This window comes from Callospermophilus lateralis, chromosome 6, assembly GCF_048772815.1.
Source record: "Callospermophilus lateralis isolate mCalLat2 chromosome 6, mCalLat2.hap1, whole genome shotgun sequence".
Taxonomy (NCBI): domain Eukaryota; kingdom Metazoa; phylum Chordata; class Mammalia; order Rodentia; family Sciuridae; genus Callospermophilus; species Callospermophilus lateralis.
Window position 1 is genome coordinate 29,105,990 of NC_135310.1, and position 19,308 is coordinate 29,125,297.

General features: G+C 36.5%; 1 non-coding gene across 1 annotated transcript; it reads right to left on the reverse strand.

Annotated features, from left to right (window-relative positions):
- Positions 1–5,391: 5,391 nt before the first annotated feature.
- LOC143402719 (U6 spliceosomal RNA) lies at positions 5,392–5,498 on the reverse strand. Its single transcript, XR_013091780.2, has one exon. It is a non-coding gene; the product is annotated as a U6 spliceosomal RNA (small nuclear RNA).
- Between the last annotated feature and the right edge of the window lie 13,810 nt (positions 5,499–19,308).

Consider the following 19,308-nt stretch of genomic DNA (forward strand, 5'->3'; position numbering starts at 1 on the left):
GAGTCAGGGCCTCAAATTTTGAAAGTACCCTGTGTAATTCTTTTTTATCCATTCATCTGTTGAAGGGCACTTAGGTTGATTCCATAGCTTAGCCATTGTGAATTGAACTGCTATAAACATTGATGTGGCCTCCTCACTGTAGGATGCTGATTTTTAAGTTCTTCGGGTATATATGAGGAGTGGGGTAACTGGGTCAAATGGCGGTTCCATTCCAAGTTTTCCATACTGCTTTCCAGAGTGGTTGCACCAATTTGCAGTCCCACCAGCAATGTATGAGTGTACCTTTCCCCCTCCTCCTCACCACCATTTATTGTTACTTGTATTCTTGATAATTGCCATTCTGACTGGAGTGAGATATGATTTTCTTTAGAAATGTAACTGTAGTGGGGGCTGGAGTTGTAGCTCAGCAGTAGAGCACTTGCCTCCTACATGTGAGGCACTGGGTTGGAGTCCCAGCACCACATATAAATGAGCAAATAAAGTAAAGGTCCATCAATTACTAAAAAAATTTTTAAAAAAGAAAGAAATGTAACTATAGTGGTAGTGAGGATGATGGACTGCAGAGAAGAGGTAGACTAGCACCTGGGAGAACAGTAGGAACGTTTGCAGCAATCTAGGAAAAAATATAAAGTCTTTTGTAAGTGGGAAGAAAATATAAGAGACATTTAGGGCATAGAAGCAATAAATAGCATTTAATGGAGGAGTGGTGGTAGCATAAGAGAAAATTTCCAGTTTCCTTGTTTAGGACATTGGGGGGTCAGTTGCCTCATTCTCTAGGTTAAAGAAGAGAGAAAGAAAAGAAGAGTTTGGAATAGGGGGAGTTTATGAGTTCAGTTTTGAACATTGCCAGGTTGAAATGAAAATGAGGTACCTCTGCGGTATTTTACTTATGGGTAGGAACTCAGGATGGGGGTCTGTGATGGAAAGGAGGAATTTAAAGTCATTAAGCATATAGCATTGTTGATGCCTAGGGTTTGGTTGCTTTGAGTAGGAGGACCCTAGCCGTCAAATGAGGGGCAGAGGAGTAAATACCTGAGGAGGCTAGAAGGAAGTCAGAAATCCAAGGACTGGGAGGGTAGCCAGGGAAGGGAGTGCCAAAGTGCCAAAGCAGGGTGTCTAGCAGGCAGGGGATACTGTAAGTCCTGGGAACTGAGGAGGCAAAACTTGCAAATTCACAATTCCCCCAAATCCCTCTATCACCCACACAGCCAATGAAGCCATCATTTGAAGAAAGGTTTTCAGTGAAAAATAAATAAATAAATAAAAGTCAAACACTGTAGCATATAGTATACTAATGTTAAATCACATTTTGGGGGCTGGGGTGTGGCTCAATGGTAGAGCTCTTGCCTAGGATGTGTGAGGTACTGGGTTAGATTCTCAGCACTGCATATAAATAAGTAAAATAAAGGTCCATTGACAACTAAAAAAATATTTTTAAAAATTGCATTGTTAACTATTCATCCATCACAACTATATCATATATCAAAATACATTACAAATCTATTAAAAAGTTAGATTTAAATGCTAAGTCACAAAAGGTTTAGAAAAAAAATGTAAGTGAGTACACTTATCTTAGTGCATTAAGATTTCTATCAAACCAGCTAAGGCAGAAAGGGTTGGGGCGGGGAGCAGGGAAGGGGTGTGGAGGAAAAGGGAGAGAAAAGAAAAAAGAAATTTCAATAGATTTGGCAAGTTAAAGACTTTAAGCCAAAAGTTTCATACAAAATTAATAAGCAAATTAAAGGAGGAAAGAGGAAAATTCTTTTAATTTTATATAGACTTATATTTTTTTAGTCCACTTAAAATTATTTATTATTTTTATAATTAAAATCACAAGTTTACTTAACCTACAAACCAGGAAATATTTATGATAATGTCAGAGATAAAGGTATAAAAAACTTTTCCAAACTGCTATTTAAAAAAAAAAAAAATGCTGAACACCATACTAATGTCTGTAACCATGCTAATGTCTGTAATCCCAGTGGTTTAGGAGGCTGAGGCAGGAGGACTGCAAGTTTAAAACTAGCATCAGCAACGTAGCAAGACCCACCCTGTCACAAAATAAAATATATATAAAAAAGGCTGGGATGTGGCTCAGTGATTAAGTACCCCTGGGTTCAATCTCTGATTAAAAAAAAAAAAAAAGGAAGAAAGAAAGGGGAAAAAGTCAATAAAGAATAAAATGATTAACCTATAAAAAAAACTGTACAAGCAGCTGCTACTCAAAAGAACACCAACTTTTTTAAAAAAAAAAATTTTTTAGTTGTAGATGGACACACAATGTCTTTATTTATTTTTATGTGGTGCAGAGGATCAAACCTCACCACTGAGCTAGAGCCCCAGCCCCAAGAGCACAAACTTTTAAGTAAGCTGCTGTTTTTATTAGTCAATTTGACCAAATGCTATTTTTAAAATGATTTTATTAATACATTATAGTTCTATGTAATATGGGGTTCGTTTTGGCATCATCATTCATGCATGGGATATGATTTGCTCCACCTCAGTCCCCAGTGCTTCCTCTTTGCCATCCTCTCCTTCTCCCAGCTTCCCTTCCTCTGCTCTACTCGTCCTTCCTTCTACTCATTGCTTCATTTTTAAAAAACTTTTAAAAAATATTCTTTTAGTTGTAGTGGACCCAATATCTTTATTTATTTATTTTTATGTGGTGCTGAGGATTGAACCCAGTGCCTCGCACGGGCGAGGCAGGCGCTCTACCACGGAGCTACAGCCCCAGCCTTTATTGCTTTATTTTTAATTGGTGCTTTAAAACTGTTATTTTTCATGCATTGTTAGTAAGGAGCTGTCAATAAGGTCCTCTCATGTCGTGGGTGCTGGAGGGACTGTAGTCAGTCACATTCCTGGAGGGACTCTGGATGGTGCTGGCCCAGTTATTCCCTCTTATGAGAAATCATCCTAAGGAAGTGATTAATGAAATAAATGAAGATTTTTGTACAAGCATTTCAACGCTTCTTTTAATTACAAACAAATGAAAACTACCCGCATGTCCATCAACAGGGAAATGGAGAGATAACTTGTGAGGTATCCACAGAGCAGGATCCTATATAGCTTTAGGATAATGGGACAGAAAGATACTGAATGATATAAAAAACAGTTTCTACTATATGCAATATAAGCAAATTGTGAATTGCTATGTACTTCTGTACACTAAACCACCCCAATTTTTTTATTTAAATATTTGATATAGATATACACACAAATTTAAAATACATACATCTATATAAAGCTGAAATACATAAAAATATTAACAGTGATGATCTCCAGTGAAGCTATGGGTAAGTTTATTTTTCATTAAACAGTTTTACTTTTATAATTACAAAAATGTTACTTTTTTTAAAGGTGGTATAAAAATGAGATTCAAAGTCAGCAAACACATGAACCGTCACAGAAAGGACAAAGGTAGACACAAGGAAGGATGGAATGGATATGAGAGATGGGTTAGGCTCCCGGGGCAAGAGCCCGGCTGCAGAGGACAAAGAGCAGGTGGAATCACATGAATAAATATCCCACTCCTGAGGTTGGCTGTAAAAAAAAAGTGAACACCTCCGAACATTTTCCCTACAACTCACAGTGGAAAACATGCTTTGTATTGCTATCCAGTATACACATATGTACATTTGTAGGTTAAAAACTGAAACAAAAGTTTTATTTATAAAACAATACTTACTATGTATCATAAGGGTTACTATTACTGCAGTCACATTTGCCTATTCCTAAATTTATTCCAGGCTGGGGTATGAGGACAATATTACATGTATATTCACGGCGATTTATATTTAATGCCTATTCTTTTGCATGTTTTTAGTTTGTTGCTTAAAAATTCTGGCTAACACATTAAAGTTTCTGTGGATATTGTTAATGACAATAAACTATTCATCAATAAGAATTCTCTAATCTTAATCCAAAATGATGATAAATTTATAATCACATTTCAATGTATTCAAAGAAAGTAGCAGTTATTAGCTTTCTCCTTTCGGCATCAGTGTATATGTGTAGGTGATGTTGGGGCTTGAACACAGGGCCTGGTGCATGCTAGGCAAATGCTCTACCACTGAGCTACATCCCCTGCCTGGATGTTGACTTTAACTCAACTATAGATTTTCAGGATTTTGGAAAACAAATGGGTCATTTATCAAAATGCCTTCCATAATATTTCATTTTTATTTTTTGGAAATGATTAAACTTTGAAGTAGAGACTTGTAGTATGATTATTCTCTTTAATTATACGCCACTATTTAATACTGTTTTCTTCATGTGTTGCAAAATGTTGATGATACATAGTGACTGTGGTGATTATTTTAAATGTATTTTGTAACTTTTGCATATATCTAACACCTTGCAGTATATATTATTTTATCCCTATAAATACAAATTCAGTTCGTTAACAATGTCAACAATAGGAGTTCTTGTGCTAACTTTTGCTGAAATATCTTCCAAATGTGAATCAAATGAGATTGCTTTTGCAACAGAAAAGTGTGGCTCCCATTCCTGAACTCATATAACTTACTACTTTGCTTGTAGAAACCCGACCTTCACTATGATATCACGTATATGTAAGTTAGTGAAATGGAAATGCTTAGCTGCTCTAACGAAGACCCAACAAGACAGTGTTTACACTGATTTCTAACTTAAACTAAGACCCAAGTGGTGTAGGTTGGTGCAGAGGTCCAGGAGCTCATTCCAGGAATGTGCTACTTGCATGTTACTGCTTCGCCATCCCACAGGGAGTTATTCTCATCTGTGTGACCTGAATGGGCCCTAGGCACATAGAGAAATCCACGCCTCAGAGCCCAAGTCACATAAATTCCTTCTTCCACCGTCTTCTGTTGAAGACAGAGTTGCAGAAATCGGCCTGTGTGTGACAATCTATCCCAGTCTCCCAGAGTCCAGCCACAGTTCTGTTTCTATGGCAAAGGGAGGAGCGCTTGGTCAGACACTACCAATGGCAGCCATAGCTCCAATGTTGGCACAAGATGTAAAGAAAAGTGAAAATTTCCTTAAATTATTTAATTATCATTACTCTCATTTTCAAGTTTAGGAGGATTGGTAGAATCCTTAGAACACCAAAATCTTTAGAATGTATGAAATATGGGTTCTGAATAATAATATCAATAGTAGTTTCTAAGAATACTTTTAATTACCCTACTATGTTTTATGGTTATGTTTACTTCTTAACAAATTTGCAATTCTATTACAATTTTCCAGCTGAATCTGTTTTTCATATAATGTGTTTTCCAATTCTATTAAATTACTTAACCAATTATGTGCTAGATTAAATATGAACAACACAAAAATGCTTTGTAAAAGTCATCATGTCCTATATATTTTGCATAAAGTGAACATGTGAATCCCTTGAAATATTAGTGCTCTTTTTTTAATATACAATGTTTCACAAATTTGCATGACATCCTTGCGCAGGGGCCATGCTAATTTTCTCTTTATTGTTCCAGTTTTAGTACATGTGCTGCTGAAGCAAGCACAATATTAGTGCTCTGAAGTGGCCTCACACCATCTGTGTCTGCCTAATAAGTATTAATTCAATTCTATATGTCCTGTAGAACTATAAATCTGTTGAGACTACGTTATCACTAGAAGTCTAGTTGTAAATTTCATAGCTGATTTATCAAGAATCATATTCATCGCATCCATGTGTGCAGAGAATAATTTTTCAGCAAGTACTTAAGCAATTTTCTCTTTTACAACACACACATATGCAATTAGAATATGAAATGATGCTTTCATTAACCAATATGAAATTTTGTTTTGATGAAGTTATATCTTTTTTTTTTCCTTTCTTTGAAAACATTTGAGGGCCTTATCAACAAGTTTTGCTTGCTGTAGTTCCAAGATTTTTTGGGGGGGAGGGGGGAATTGGGGAGATCTCAAGTTTTCATATGAAAGAATATTAGAAGAAATATTTTTTTTCTTGTCTTGTCACTGTATACATGTCCAGATCTGGCAATTCAAACAGAACAGGTTTCTGTGATTTCTACATCTTTATTTCTTCTAATAATGAATTCTTCTTAAGAACACTTTGTATAAATTTGATTAATGTACAGTTATCACAGTTAAACACTTGTAAAATTGTACCTCATCCAAAACAAAACAAAGCCCACATTGAAAGTTGTTAACTCATAGCCAAATCTTGGTGGAAAGTCTTGCTGCCTTTGCCAACAGAGGATAAATTTCTTTTAAACTTCATTTCCCAATCAACTGTAAAGTATAATGACATAAAATTAAACCATAAAATATGAACTTTCCTGATACAATTATGATCCGATCTCAAACATCAGATGGGCCACCAGTGAGCAGGACTGGTTCCCAGTCAACACAGATCCTCATTACACCCTTGCCACTAGCTGTCACTCAACTTAATTGTCTGGAGTATTTTCCACAACCTGGAAAGTTCTTGTTTAGAATATATGTGTTGCACATATTTGTAGGTTTCATACTACTATATTTAAATATATATTTTGGTGAACATTCAATTATTTTACAATATACTAATAGAGGCATGAAATTTGAAAAGCATCAGATTAGAGGGAGATTTGAGTCTAAAGAGTCTCTTGATGGGGAATATGTCCAGCGAGGAAAAAAAGAGGGAGAGAGAGACAAGAAAGCAGAGCTGAAGAAGTGGGAGGAAGCAGCCTAATGGTGAAATAAGTGTCCTATGGAGACGAGAAGATGGCATCTAGGTACAGATGGTCATTGCCCAGGTAGGCATGAAGGCCAATCTACAGACAGGAGGGAAAAGTAGAAGGCTGGTTTGTGACTTGGTTTACCTTATTGATGTGGGAATGGAAATTTGTGGCAGCTGCACCTGGTGACTTTTGTTTTTCTCATAAAACATGAGATGTCATGCATTGAGTGTAAATGAAATGAATAGATGACAACCCCTACATTTGGTAATTGAAAGAGGGGTGTCTGAAGATGCAAAGAAGTTTGCTCTTCAGTGTTGAGGACTTGACTAATTCCCTATTTATGAACACTTAGGAAGTAGTCCTGATTCAGAATTTCTAAATTTGATGACAACTAGTGGATTTGCTAGTGCTTTGAAAATTGGCCACCTTGGTTCATCCAGATCAACTCTCCCTTTTAAGTTCTTTTTTTTTCTACCTGATACTCAAATAATAGATCTTTTCGCTTACTTTTATGCCCAATTCACAGTGTGCTAAAGAAACTTGTTTGTAATGTGAAGTGTTTTTTTCCCCAAATATGTACCTGTATAATCTGAAAATACAATAAGCATAATTTTGGATTAAATTCAGCTTTGTATTAAATTTAGCATAAAAGAAAAAAATTTAATTTGAAGGTTGTTTATGAAATCATTAATGATACTGAGCATTTAGAAAAGTAAATGATTATAAATAATGCTTTAAGTAATATATAGAATATGATGCAACCCCCACCACCTTTGTTTTGTACTAGGGCTTGAATCCAAGGGCACTTAACTTCCTGAGTAGCTGGGATTACAGGTGTGCACCAACACACTCAGGTGATAAAACCCTACTTAAAAACAAAACAAAACAAAAACACAATATTCACAAAACAGATAAAATTTAAAAGCAATTTTCTATTTTAGTAATAATTATAATATGCACTTAAATATGATACAACTTGATGTTTGCTTCTGGCTATTGTACAACAGTTTGTGTCAGAACAACATTACTGTTAAAAACAAGTATAAGACCAAACTTAAGAATTAAAATAAAGGACATAAAAACAAACAGGGTAGGGCTGGGGTTGTGGCTCAGCGGTAGAACACTCACCTAGCACATTCGAGGCCCTGGGTTTGATCCTCAATACCACATAAAAATAAATAAATAGAATGAAGGTATTGTGCCCAACTACAACTAAAAAATAAATATTGAAAAACAAACAAACAGGGTGGCAGGCATTTGATGGACCAAGATTCTAGAATCCAGGGGCGCTTAACTTCCTTTTTCTTTTGGAGTATTTGCTCATTTGCCTCATAGTGCATAGAGGTCATGTATGTGATGTCATTGTCACCTAGAGATGTCAATCTCAAGGTCTGAAGAGGAAACTTGAAGATCAGAGTTATTAACGTAATTAGGATTAAGGAACTATACTTTCATATATTCTGCTTCTTTTCACTCAATGGTTTTTTACAGACAACTTTTCATTTTTAGTTAGGCTGCTTGTCATTCCATCAGATGACTCTAGCAAACTCTATTCAATCTGTCCATATTGTTGGATTCCAGTTTGTACTATTATAAGCACAGCTTCAGTGAATTGTAATGGTTATTGTATTACTTTCCTATTAGAATATCTTTCTAGAATACATTCCTACAAGTGCTGAGTCAAAAAGCAGATGCAAGTCAGGTGTGATGGTACAGGCCTGAATCACAGCAGCTTGGAGACTGAGGCAGGAGGATATAGAGTTCAAAGCCAGCCTTAGCAAAAGCAAGGTGCTAAGCAACTCTGTGAGACCCTGTCTCTAAAAAGATACTAAAAATAGGGCTAGAAATGTGGCTCAGTGGTTGAGTGTCCTTGAGCTCAATCTCCAGTACCCAAAAAAGAAAAAAACAAAACAGATGCAATTCCAGGGTTTAACCACATATTGCCAGTCTCCACTAAAAGAATATAAGCACGTTCTTCTACCATAGTACATATGTCCGTCAGCATAAGAGTATATTTTTTGATAGTTTAAAATGTTCTTTTTTTATTGGCATTTTATAATTATACATAATGGTGGGATTTGTTAAAATATATTCATATGTGTATATATATATACACATATGAATATATTTTATATGCATAGAATAAAACAGTATAATTTGATCAATTTCATTCCCAAGTACCTCCCCTTGATGTCCTTCCTATATTCCACTGGTCTCCCTTCTATTTTTTAAAGTTGTTCTAATTAGTTATACATAACAGTAGAATGCATTTTGATACATTGTGTATACAAACGGAGCACAACTTCTCATTTCTCTAGCTTTACATAGTGCAGAGTCACACCAATAGTGTAATCATACCTGTATATAGGGTAATAATGTCTCATTTTACTGTCCTTCTCATCCCCATAGCCCCACCCCTCTCCTTACTGTCCTCTTCACAGTCCTAAGTTCCTTCATTCTTCCCTAACCCCACCCCACGCTCCACTATGGATCAGCATCCACCTATCAGAGAAAACATCTGGCCTTTAGTTTTTTTGAGATTGGCTTATTTCACTTAGCTTGATATTCTCTAGTTCCATTCATTTACCTGCAAATTCCATAATTTCATTTTTCTTTAGGACTGTGTAATATCCCATTGTGTATATGTAGCACATTTGCTTTATCAATTCATCCGTTGAAGGGCATCTAGGTTGGTTTCATAGTTTATCTATTGTGAATTGAGCTGCTATAACATTGATGTGTATGTGTCCCTGTAGTATGCTGATTTTAAGTCCTTTGGGTATAAACCGAGGAGTGGGATAGCTGGGTCAAATGGTGGTTCCATTACAAGTTTTCTGAGGAATCTCCATACTGCTTTCCAAAGTGATTGCACCAATTTGCAGTCCTACCAGGATTGTATGAATGAGTGTACCATTTCCTACATATCCTCACCATCACTTATTATTGCTTGTATTCTTGATAATTGCTGTGGAATGAAATGAAGTAGTAGAGTAGTTTTGATTTTCATTTCTCTTATTACTAGAGATAATAAACATTTTCCATAGGTTTGTTGATAGATTCTATTTCTTCTTTTGTGAAGTGTCTGTTCAGTTCCTTAACCCATTTATTGATTGTATCATTTATTATTGGTGTTAAAGTTTTTTGAGTTCTTTATATATCCTGGAGATTAGTGCTCTATCTGTAGTGCGTGTGGTAAAGATTTTTTTTTCTCATCCTGTAGGCTCTTTCTTCTCATTATTGATTGTTTCCTTTGCTGAGAAGAACCTTTTTATTTTGAATCCATTCCATTTATTGGTTCTTAATTTTACTTTTTGTGCTTTAGGAGTCATGTTAAGGTAACCAGGTCCTAAGGGACATGATGAAGACTTGAGCCTACTTTTTCTTCTATTAGGCCTAAGGTCTTTGTTCTAGTGCCTAAATCTTTGATCCACCTTAAGTTGATTTTTGTTCAGGGTGAGAGATGGATGTTTAATTTAATTTTTACTACATATGGATTTCCAGTTTTCCCGGCACCGTTTGTTGAAAAGGCTATCTTTTCTCCAATGTATGTTCTTTGTGCCTTTGTCTGGTGTGAGATAACTGTATTTATATGGGTTTTTCTCTGTGTCTTCTATTCTACACACCTGGTCGATGTTTCTATTTGTGCCAATATCATAATGTTTTTGTTACTATGGCTCTGCAGTGTAGTTTAAGCTCTAGTATTGTGATGCATCCTGCTTCACTTTCCAAGGATTGGTTTGGCTATTCTGGGTTTCTTATTTTTCCAAATAAATTTCATGATTGTTTCTTCTAGTTCTATGAAGAATGTTATTGGGCTTTAAGTAGGAATTGTATTACATCTGTATATCAGTTTTGGTAGTATGGCCAATGATGGATGGAATATTCTATATATGTTCATTAAGTCTAAATCATTGATTGTATTATTGAGATCTATAGTTTCTTTGTTTAGTTTTTGTTTGGAAGATCTATCCAGTGGTGAGAGATCTTGTGTTAAAGTCACCCAATATTATTGTTTTGTGGTCTATTTGATTCTTGAAATTGAGAAGTGCTTGATGTACATAGACACTTCCTTGTTTGGGGCATAAATATTTATAATTGTTGTGTCTTGTTGATGTATGATTCCCTTAAGCAGTTTGAAATGTCCTTCTTTATCTCTTCTGATTAACTCTGGTTTGAATTCCACTTTGTCTGATATGAGGATGGAAACCCCTGCTTCTTTACACAGTCCATGTGAGTGATATATTTTTGCCCAAACTTTCACCTTCAGTCTGTGGATGTCTTTTCCTAGGAGGTGAGTCTCTTGAAGAAGGCATATTGTTGGGTCTTTTTTAAAAATCCAATCTGCCAGTCTATGTCTTTTGATTACTGAGTTTAGGCAATTGACATTCAGGGTTATTATTGAGATGTGATTTATAATCCTGGTCATTTTGGTTTATTTTGGGTTTTTAACTTATTTCTCCTTCAGCATAATAGTGTATTAAATTTTTTCCTCATTTGTCCAAATTTTAGCTGGAATAATTAATTACAACTTTTCTTTTTGCTTATAATTGCACTTAAAAAATGAAATCGTGTATCTTATTTTTATTGTTTCCTTGCCTGCTTATGTTGTCCATTTAAAAAATGAAGACATTCTTTTTATCAATTTATAAGAGTTGTTCATATTTATTTGAAATGTTAATTTTATGTCATATATATGACAATTATGTTTTTAAGTTTGCCATTTGCTTTTTAATTTGTTTGTGATGGAGTATGTTCCCTCACTCAATTTGGGGTCAAACTGAGTCACAGACTGGAACCTCTATAACCATGAGACAAAATAAATCTTTTATCTTTATAAATTGATTATTTCCAGTATTGTGTTAGGATGATGGAAAGCTAACATAGTGTGTTTGCTGGGTAGCTTTTTCATAGCTAGGAGAGGACAGGGAGAGTGGGGAAACTGCTCAGCCACGCAAGGAAGAGGAAAATATAGGGGAGAGACAGAGGTGACCGTGGTGGGGACAAAAGTAGAGAAACTCTTGGAAGAGGGAGGAAAAGTCTGAGGACACAATTCTGGGGTTTTATACTGACAAGAAATTTACATTCTTCAGAAAGCTCTGTATTTCTCCTGATCCTTTCCCCAAGTTTTACCCCTTTAAGACCCTGCAGCAAGCCACAGGAGCTTCCACCAATGACTTGGAACTGGGAGAATCCCCCATGTGTTCTCAGAGTTTCAATTTGAAAGGAAAAATGTGATTGGATTGATTAAGGAGAATCTTACTGTGCATAGAGAAAAATGCATAGGCAATTGCAAGTTACTTCCTATTGTCCTGCATCTCAATATGCATATGAGTAGGGAGAGTTAGAGAAAGGGCTTGAGTTCATATTATAGAAGCTAAGCACCTTGCATACTTTTTTTTTTTTTTCCCCTCCACTCTGGCTGTTAGAAGGATCTGTGATGTAAGCTTGGCCAATCAAATGTGTCCATTTGGGATTCTGATTCTACAACAAATGCCAGACAAAGGGGGGTAAATAGGTCTAGGACAACAATACTCCTATTAACACTTCTATTTAACATCATATAGGCTAAAAATTCTACTCAGCACAATGATACAAGAAAAAAATAAGAGGATAAGAATTAGAAAAGGCATAAATGCAGCATTATCATTTGCAGATGATGTAATTATCTACACGGAAAATTCAAAAGAATCCACAGACAAATTGTCAATGTTAGTAAGAGTTTAGCAAGATTTCTAGATGTAATATCAATATAAAAAGATAATTGGATTTCTATTCAACAGAAAAAAATTAGTAATGTAAAATAATAATCACTCAGGATAAATACAAGAAAACATGTGCAAGTTCTTTGTTCAGAATATTATCAGTCTTTATTGAAGAACTTCAAGGAAATCTAAGTATATGGAGAGATATAACCTCGTTTGTGTAAAGAAAGATGAATGTGGGGGAAAAAAGCATATCTGGTGAATTTTGCAACAGGTTGGGTTTGGGGGGCCTGGAACACAAAAAGCTGAATTTAAAATTCATTTGCAAAAACAAAGATCAGTTGGGCATGATGTCACACACCTGTAATCCCAGCTACTGAGGAGGCAGAGGCAGGAGGATCACAGGCTTGAGGCCAGCCTGGGAAATTTAGCAAGACCTTGCCTCAAAATTGAAAAAAATAAAAGGAGTTGGGGATGTAGCCCAGTGGTGGAGCACTTTCCTTGCATGTGGAACACCCTGGTTTCAATCCCCAGTTGTGAAATCAAGCATGCAAGAAACAGAGAAAGAAAGCAAGGAAGAAAGAAAAGAAAAGAGAGTGAGCAAAGGTCAAGAGCACTTGACCGTTCCTGAGGAAAAAATAGCAAGCCAGGGACATGCCCTATTAGAAATCAAGAATTGTTATCAAGCTATAGTGGTCAAGACAATGTCGGGTTGGCACAGGATAGACTGGCAGACCAACGACTCAGAATCTAGAACCCATAGGCAGACCTTGACATAAATGGAAATTAATGTAGGACAGAGCTAGCATTGTGGATGAGGGGGAAGGGTGTCAGTTCATTTTTTAATCAATGATAACACACAAAATATATATAAATACATATCTCTCTACTTCACACCTAGAAATAAAATTAAATAAAACCCTCAGATACATGAAGATTTTGTAAAACCTTTCAATGAAAATGAAATGTTGCTATGATCTCAGGAAGGATTTCTTAAGCAAGACACAAAAATCAGAAAACACAATGGAAATTTGCATTAAAGTTAAGAAATTCAGTTCACCGTGGGAAGTTTAAAGGCAATCCAACTTGGGAGAGGATATTTGGAAATACAACCTGACCAAGGGCTCGCATCCTGTGTGCATGAAGAACTCCTATAAATCAATCAGGACAAGACAGCTCAGTATAAAAATGGGTCAAAGGCATGGATGGTCATCTCACAGAAGAGCAGAAAGTGTGGCCTGTAAACACAGAGGAAGACACTCAAATGTATCAACAATCAAGGAAACCCAACTGAGGGCCTCTGGGAGCTGCTGTGCTGCACCCCCTAGCTTGACTCAAATAATAAAGCTGGATGCTATGCAGGGACATGCTCTATTAGAAATCAAAAATTGTTATCAAGCGCTGGAGCCATGGGAAAGCTCATCCCTGCCGGTGGGAATATCAATTACAGTTGTTTTGGAAAAAATTTCCATTACTTAATCAAGTTGTGTATGCTCATTCTCTCTTGCTTAGAAGATTCTGCTTTTAATACAGACTTTCAATGAGTTCTTTCATAGGTGCTCCAGAAGGCATGTACATCCAGCATTGTGGACTGGGGAGAAAAAGAAGAACCACTTTACTTCATCAACAGTAGACATAAACAGTAAGATAAATCTGGCCAGTATATTGATATAATAAATCAGTGTAAGTGAACAAACTAGAGCTATTTCCTATCAGCAGGTAATGACAGAGTCAGTGAAAAGAGCATGTCACAGAGGAACACATGCAGTGTAATATCATTACCATAAAGTTCAAACACAGGCAAAATTAACATGCTATGTGTAGTCTGGGGACACAAACCTGGTAAAACTCTAAGGGAAATGCAATCCAGGAGCTTAGTTCCTGCAAGATGAGGGCAACGAGGGAGAAGTAATCAGAAGAGTGTTCAAAGGCTTCAAAATAATGGCTCAGAAGTAGCTATAGAGGTGTTAACTTTTTAATCTTTAAATTGTACATAACTTTTATGGGACACAATTTAATAAAGTGAAGGAGCATGGGTGGTTTGCAGTTCATTCCTACTGTAATATGATGCCAGAGGCACCTGGTTAACTAGTGCCCCACCTGGAGAAGTGACTGTGATTGTATCTGTGTTGCTTGACCACCTTTGAATTTGACAAGTTTCCCAAGTCTAGTTTTTCAGTCTTTCTGTTCAGATTGCGTGAACCAACAAATGCCTTTCCTCATTGCTGTGAAGGGAAGTAACAGGATATTTTCAATGGAAGCATACTGGAGGGTACCTACCCGAGACTCGAGGTGCAGGTAGCTTCCCATATGTGAGGATATTCAGGCTTTGATTTGAATGAGTAGAAAAGAGCAGGAGATGGGAGGGGAGGCCAAGGTCCAGGTTCTCTATGTTACGCTTCTTGTGATGCCTCTTCTGCCACGTGCTTTGGTTTATCATTAGGTCCTAGCCTTTCTCCTCTGGTCAAGTCTCTTTTCTTCAAATACATTAGACAAAGGTTATGTTACATTTTAACTCTTTTTATAAAATTTGTTTATTTCTTCTAATTTGTTATACATGACAGCAGAACACATTTCAATGCACAGTATACATCTAGAACACATTTTTCATGTCTCTGGTTGTCCACAAAGTGGAGTCACACCATTCATGAATGTCATTGACTGCTGTTTTCTTGAAACCACACTCTTTTATTGGATTCTACTAATCCACATTTGCCTTATTTGTTTCTTCTTCCTCTTCCTCCTCTTCTTCTTCCTTTTTTATAACTGTACTTTATTAGTCTTTGTTGTCTGATTCTCTCTTCTCTGCTCAAACTTGAAACATTATGTAACTTGACACTCAATCCTAGCCTGGTCCCCTAACCCTTGTCTCAGCCTTCCACCCTACATAGGTGATCACATATACTTTCAGAGCCTTTGAGATTGTCACTTGTGCTGATCACTCTCCATCTAAGGCATCTCTTCCAGGTGCAATTAGCTTAGGAGCCAAAAAGGAAGAGAACATGTTTTGCCACATGTCCACATGGTACATAGTGATTATTCAATTGAAAAATATATGTGAATGATTAAGTGAACAATTATATTTCTATCTTGATGTTCTTATTAGTTATTCTACATTGTATTTAAACCTGATTTTTTTTTCATTTTCTGTGGGAAAAATAAGCTATTTAAACTGTTCTTGAGGGTGGATGTACTTTTAGACACAGAGTCACATTTTGATGGGTGCCCAAAGTGGAGAATTCTAATGCTGGTCCTGCTTTTCAGAGAAGAGACTTTTGATCCCAGGAGTGGAAGAAACGAAAATTTCTATTGAACCATAAAATTATCCTGTTATCTTCTCTGGAACACTGCTCTGACCTACTTTTGTCACACGTGGAAATTTATTCTGCAAAAATTGTTCCAGCAAACACCAAAGAGACTTTTAGGGAAATTTAGAAGTGAGAGAGATTGAATGTTTCCCTCTGTAATTCAGTTATAGTTTGATTTAAGAAGAAAAATATGAACATTGTTTTCAAGCAAAGACCATGTCCCTCAGAAATTTAGGTTTTGATATACAAGTAGAAGTAGAAGGGAATCCATAGTCCATGGGTTTGAAGGGAAAAGCAATCCTGCTTGCCTTTATGGCAGAGCTCCCTTGAGCTAGCTGCAGGCATGCCCAGAAAGAAACGGTTCCCTTTTCATCCTTACAATTGAACTGGCCTTTAATATTAAAGATAAAATGCTCATTTGATTGAATATTCATCAAATGGAAAGAAAAAATCAAATTATTATAGCCATTAATGTTCACTCTACAGATAACCCCCAACCTCAAAAAAAAAAAAAAAAAAAAAGCATTTTATTAAATCTCTGTATGGGAGTGTTGTAAGTGGTCATGATATTCTCAGGCAAACACAGAATCTAATTTAATCCATCATAGGGCTGCATATTCCTGAGTGTAGTTCTTAGTGTTCCCAGGAAGAGATACCTGAGAATCTTAGACTCACACTTCAAGTCTTAAGCTCTGAGACTCTTGAGCCTGAGGACCCTGGGTCTCCGAAGCTTTTGGCAATAGGAAGAATAAAGTGGAGTCGTATCGGCTGGAGAGGCCCCAAAACAAGGCAGGAAAAGGAGGTGAAGAGGGGCCAGACATGGCCCCTGGCGGTCTTCACAGCAAATGGAGAAGGCTTTGTGGATCACATTGTTGATGACAGAAGATTCCTGGAAATCATGGTGTAAATGACAGGGAGGACTTTGCAGGCAAGTTATTCATAAATCTTATTAAGTCAAGAATTTACAAATCAGGGGATGTTCATTCACTAACAGTTTCTAAATATCATGTTCTAAGTATTTTCATTGGAAGCATTTTTGCTAATTCTTTCTACACATAGTGTGCTAAGACTTTGAGATGCAAAGATGTGAAGACCTGGATGACTCTGGAGCCATCTTTGGAATACATGCCACTTCTCTCAACCACATGTCAGTGGTTGACAGGGTTGTGGATCAGATCACCTGGAAGTACCTGATTGGAAATATCCTAAATTGTTTATTGACAAGTAATACACACACACACACACACACACACACACACACACATACACATATGTACGTATGTATGTATATATATTAAACTCCACATGAAAACATGACAAAGTTGACATTTGTTATGAAAATTCGAATTCTCTATTTTCTTAGAAAGGGTTATCCATATCTTCATTGAGGTGACTCCAACTCAGGGCCTCGTGTGCTAAGCAAGTACTCTCCCATGGAGGTACACGCCCCAGTTTCTTCAGAAGATTTAAAAGATATGGATTCCTAGGATGGAAGTCCTAATTGATAACTACATTTAAATCCTCTGTGATGTCAACAGCTTAATTTCAAAAACTAAAAGGCAATACAAAGATTCATGATGTATTTATTGACTTCTTAAAATTTTCAAATTTTCAATGATAAGCAAAATGAAAAGCAAATGAACCAAAGAATAGGACAAGTTGAGAGAAACATTTGCAATACATATGACAAAGGTTGAATGTCCCTAACAATCATCGGGGTGTCACATGAATAAGAAAAAGAGCAACACCAGATAAAATCACACAATAGCAGGTATGAGTTAGAAGAAACACAAATGATCAATATACCATTCAAAAGTGCTCAAACTACATGTTCAAATCTAAACACAAGTGTTGCAGTCTGGATAGGAAGAGTCCCCTGAGAAGCTTCTGCATTAGACAATGGGATTATGGGAACTGTAACCTCATGAGTGGGTTAATCTACATATGGGGGGGGGAGTGGTGGGAAGTAGATCACTGGAGGTGTGCCCTTGGGGACTATATCTTGTCCTCTGCTCCTTGCTCTTTCTCCACTTGCCAGCTGCAATAAGCTCAGTACCTTTCCTTCACCATGTCCTCTACTAAGATGTTCTGTCTTACCTCAGCCCCAAAGAAACAGAGTCGGCTGACCATGGACTGAATCTCTGAAACCTAAGCCCCAAATAACATTTTGCTCCTCTAAATTGTTCATGTCCATGACCAAAGTTATTTTGGTCATAGAAATTAAAAGCTGACCAACACAGTAAGATTCCTCCTAAAAGTAGTTATTTTGCAGAAATCCCTGGAAAGGCACCAGTGCCTCCCTGGAGCCAGGGATCTTGTAATGTTTATTCCTCAAGTGACCAATTTTTCATCAAATCCTGTATCCCCAAGGGTTCCCAAACCCATTCTCTTCTCTTTAGCTCCATTGACACAACCTTGGTCTAAGCCATCTCTCTTCCAGACCACTTTATTAGCTCCTGGAGGAGGCTACCCACATCCACCTGGTCACCCTCAAACATTTTCCAACCTGAAGCCAAACTGTTTATTTTCAAAACATAAATCTTACATGAATCTCTTGCTTAAAATATTTCAATGACTTCCAACTCTTTTCTGGATAAAGACCAAAATCCATAAGTAAGTATTGCCAGTGGAATATATGAATAAATTATATTTTTCTCAAATGCCAGCTTAACATGAACTACAGCTCCCTGTGTGATTGGGCTCTTCCTTTCTTTCCAGCTCTATATTAGCACTGAATTGTATACCATCCATGTTGGCATTTCTTCTGTTCCTAGAACATGAATGAACAGTGCCTTTGAATATGCTGTTTCTCTACCTAGAGTTCTTTTAACTCCTAACCTAGCCCTCATCTCTGCTCCCTTGATTAGGCAATTTGTAGATCATTCAGCCATCATGCTTTCAGAGAAGTTTTCCCTGGCTTCTTAAGATCCCCACTTAATTATCATGTTCTCTGTTTAGGTACTCCTTGCACTGATTCACCATTATAGTACTTACCACAGTGGTACGTTTACATTTACTTATGATCTTCTGATTAATGTCTGTCAACTAGAATGTAAATTCCATGAGGCCATTTGGCCAGAACCAAAGCTGTTTTCACTTGTCATTATATAAGAAATATTTTTGGATAAATCAATAAATGATGAATGAATGGCACCAGATTCAAATAAATATGCATAGAATATAGAATCAATGAAAGTATAAACATTTTTCCCTTTCAGATTATTAAATATTGGCAAAACTGATAACAACCTTCCTTTCTGAAAGGCAGTTTGTGCCTTATACACACACATAATCCCATTTTTAGCCATATTGCTAAAGCAGATCATTAGAGAAACATCTGGTTAAACAAATTATGGTAACTCCACACAGCATGATGCTATCCAATTTAAGAAAAATCAATATATGTTGACATAGTGAGCTCCATGATAGGTTTCAAGTGAGAAAATCAAATAGAAATAGGATGACAGATGACATTTTGATTAAAAAGTGTGTGTGTGCATGTGCGTGTGTGTGTGTGTGTTTGTGTTCCTTTCTCTGTGGTGTAATAAATGTGTAACAAAGATCTGAAAGGAAGGGCTGGAATGTGGTTCAGTGGTTGAGTGTCCCTGAGTTCAATCCCCAGTACCAAAAAAAAAAAAA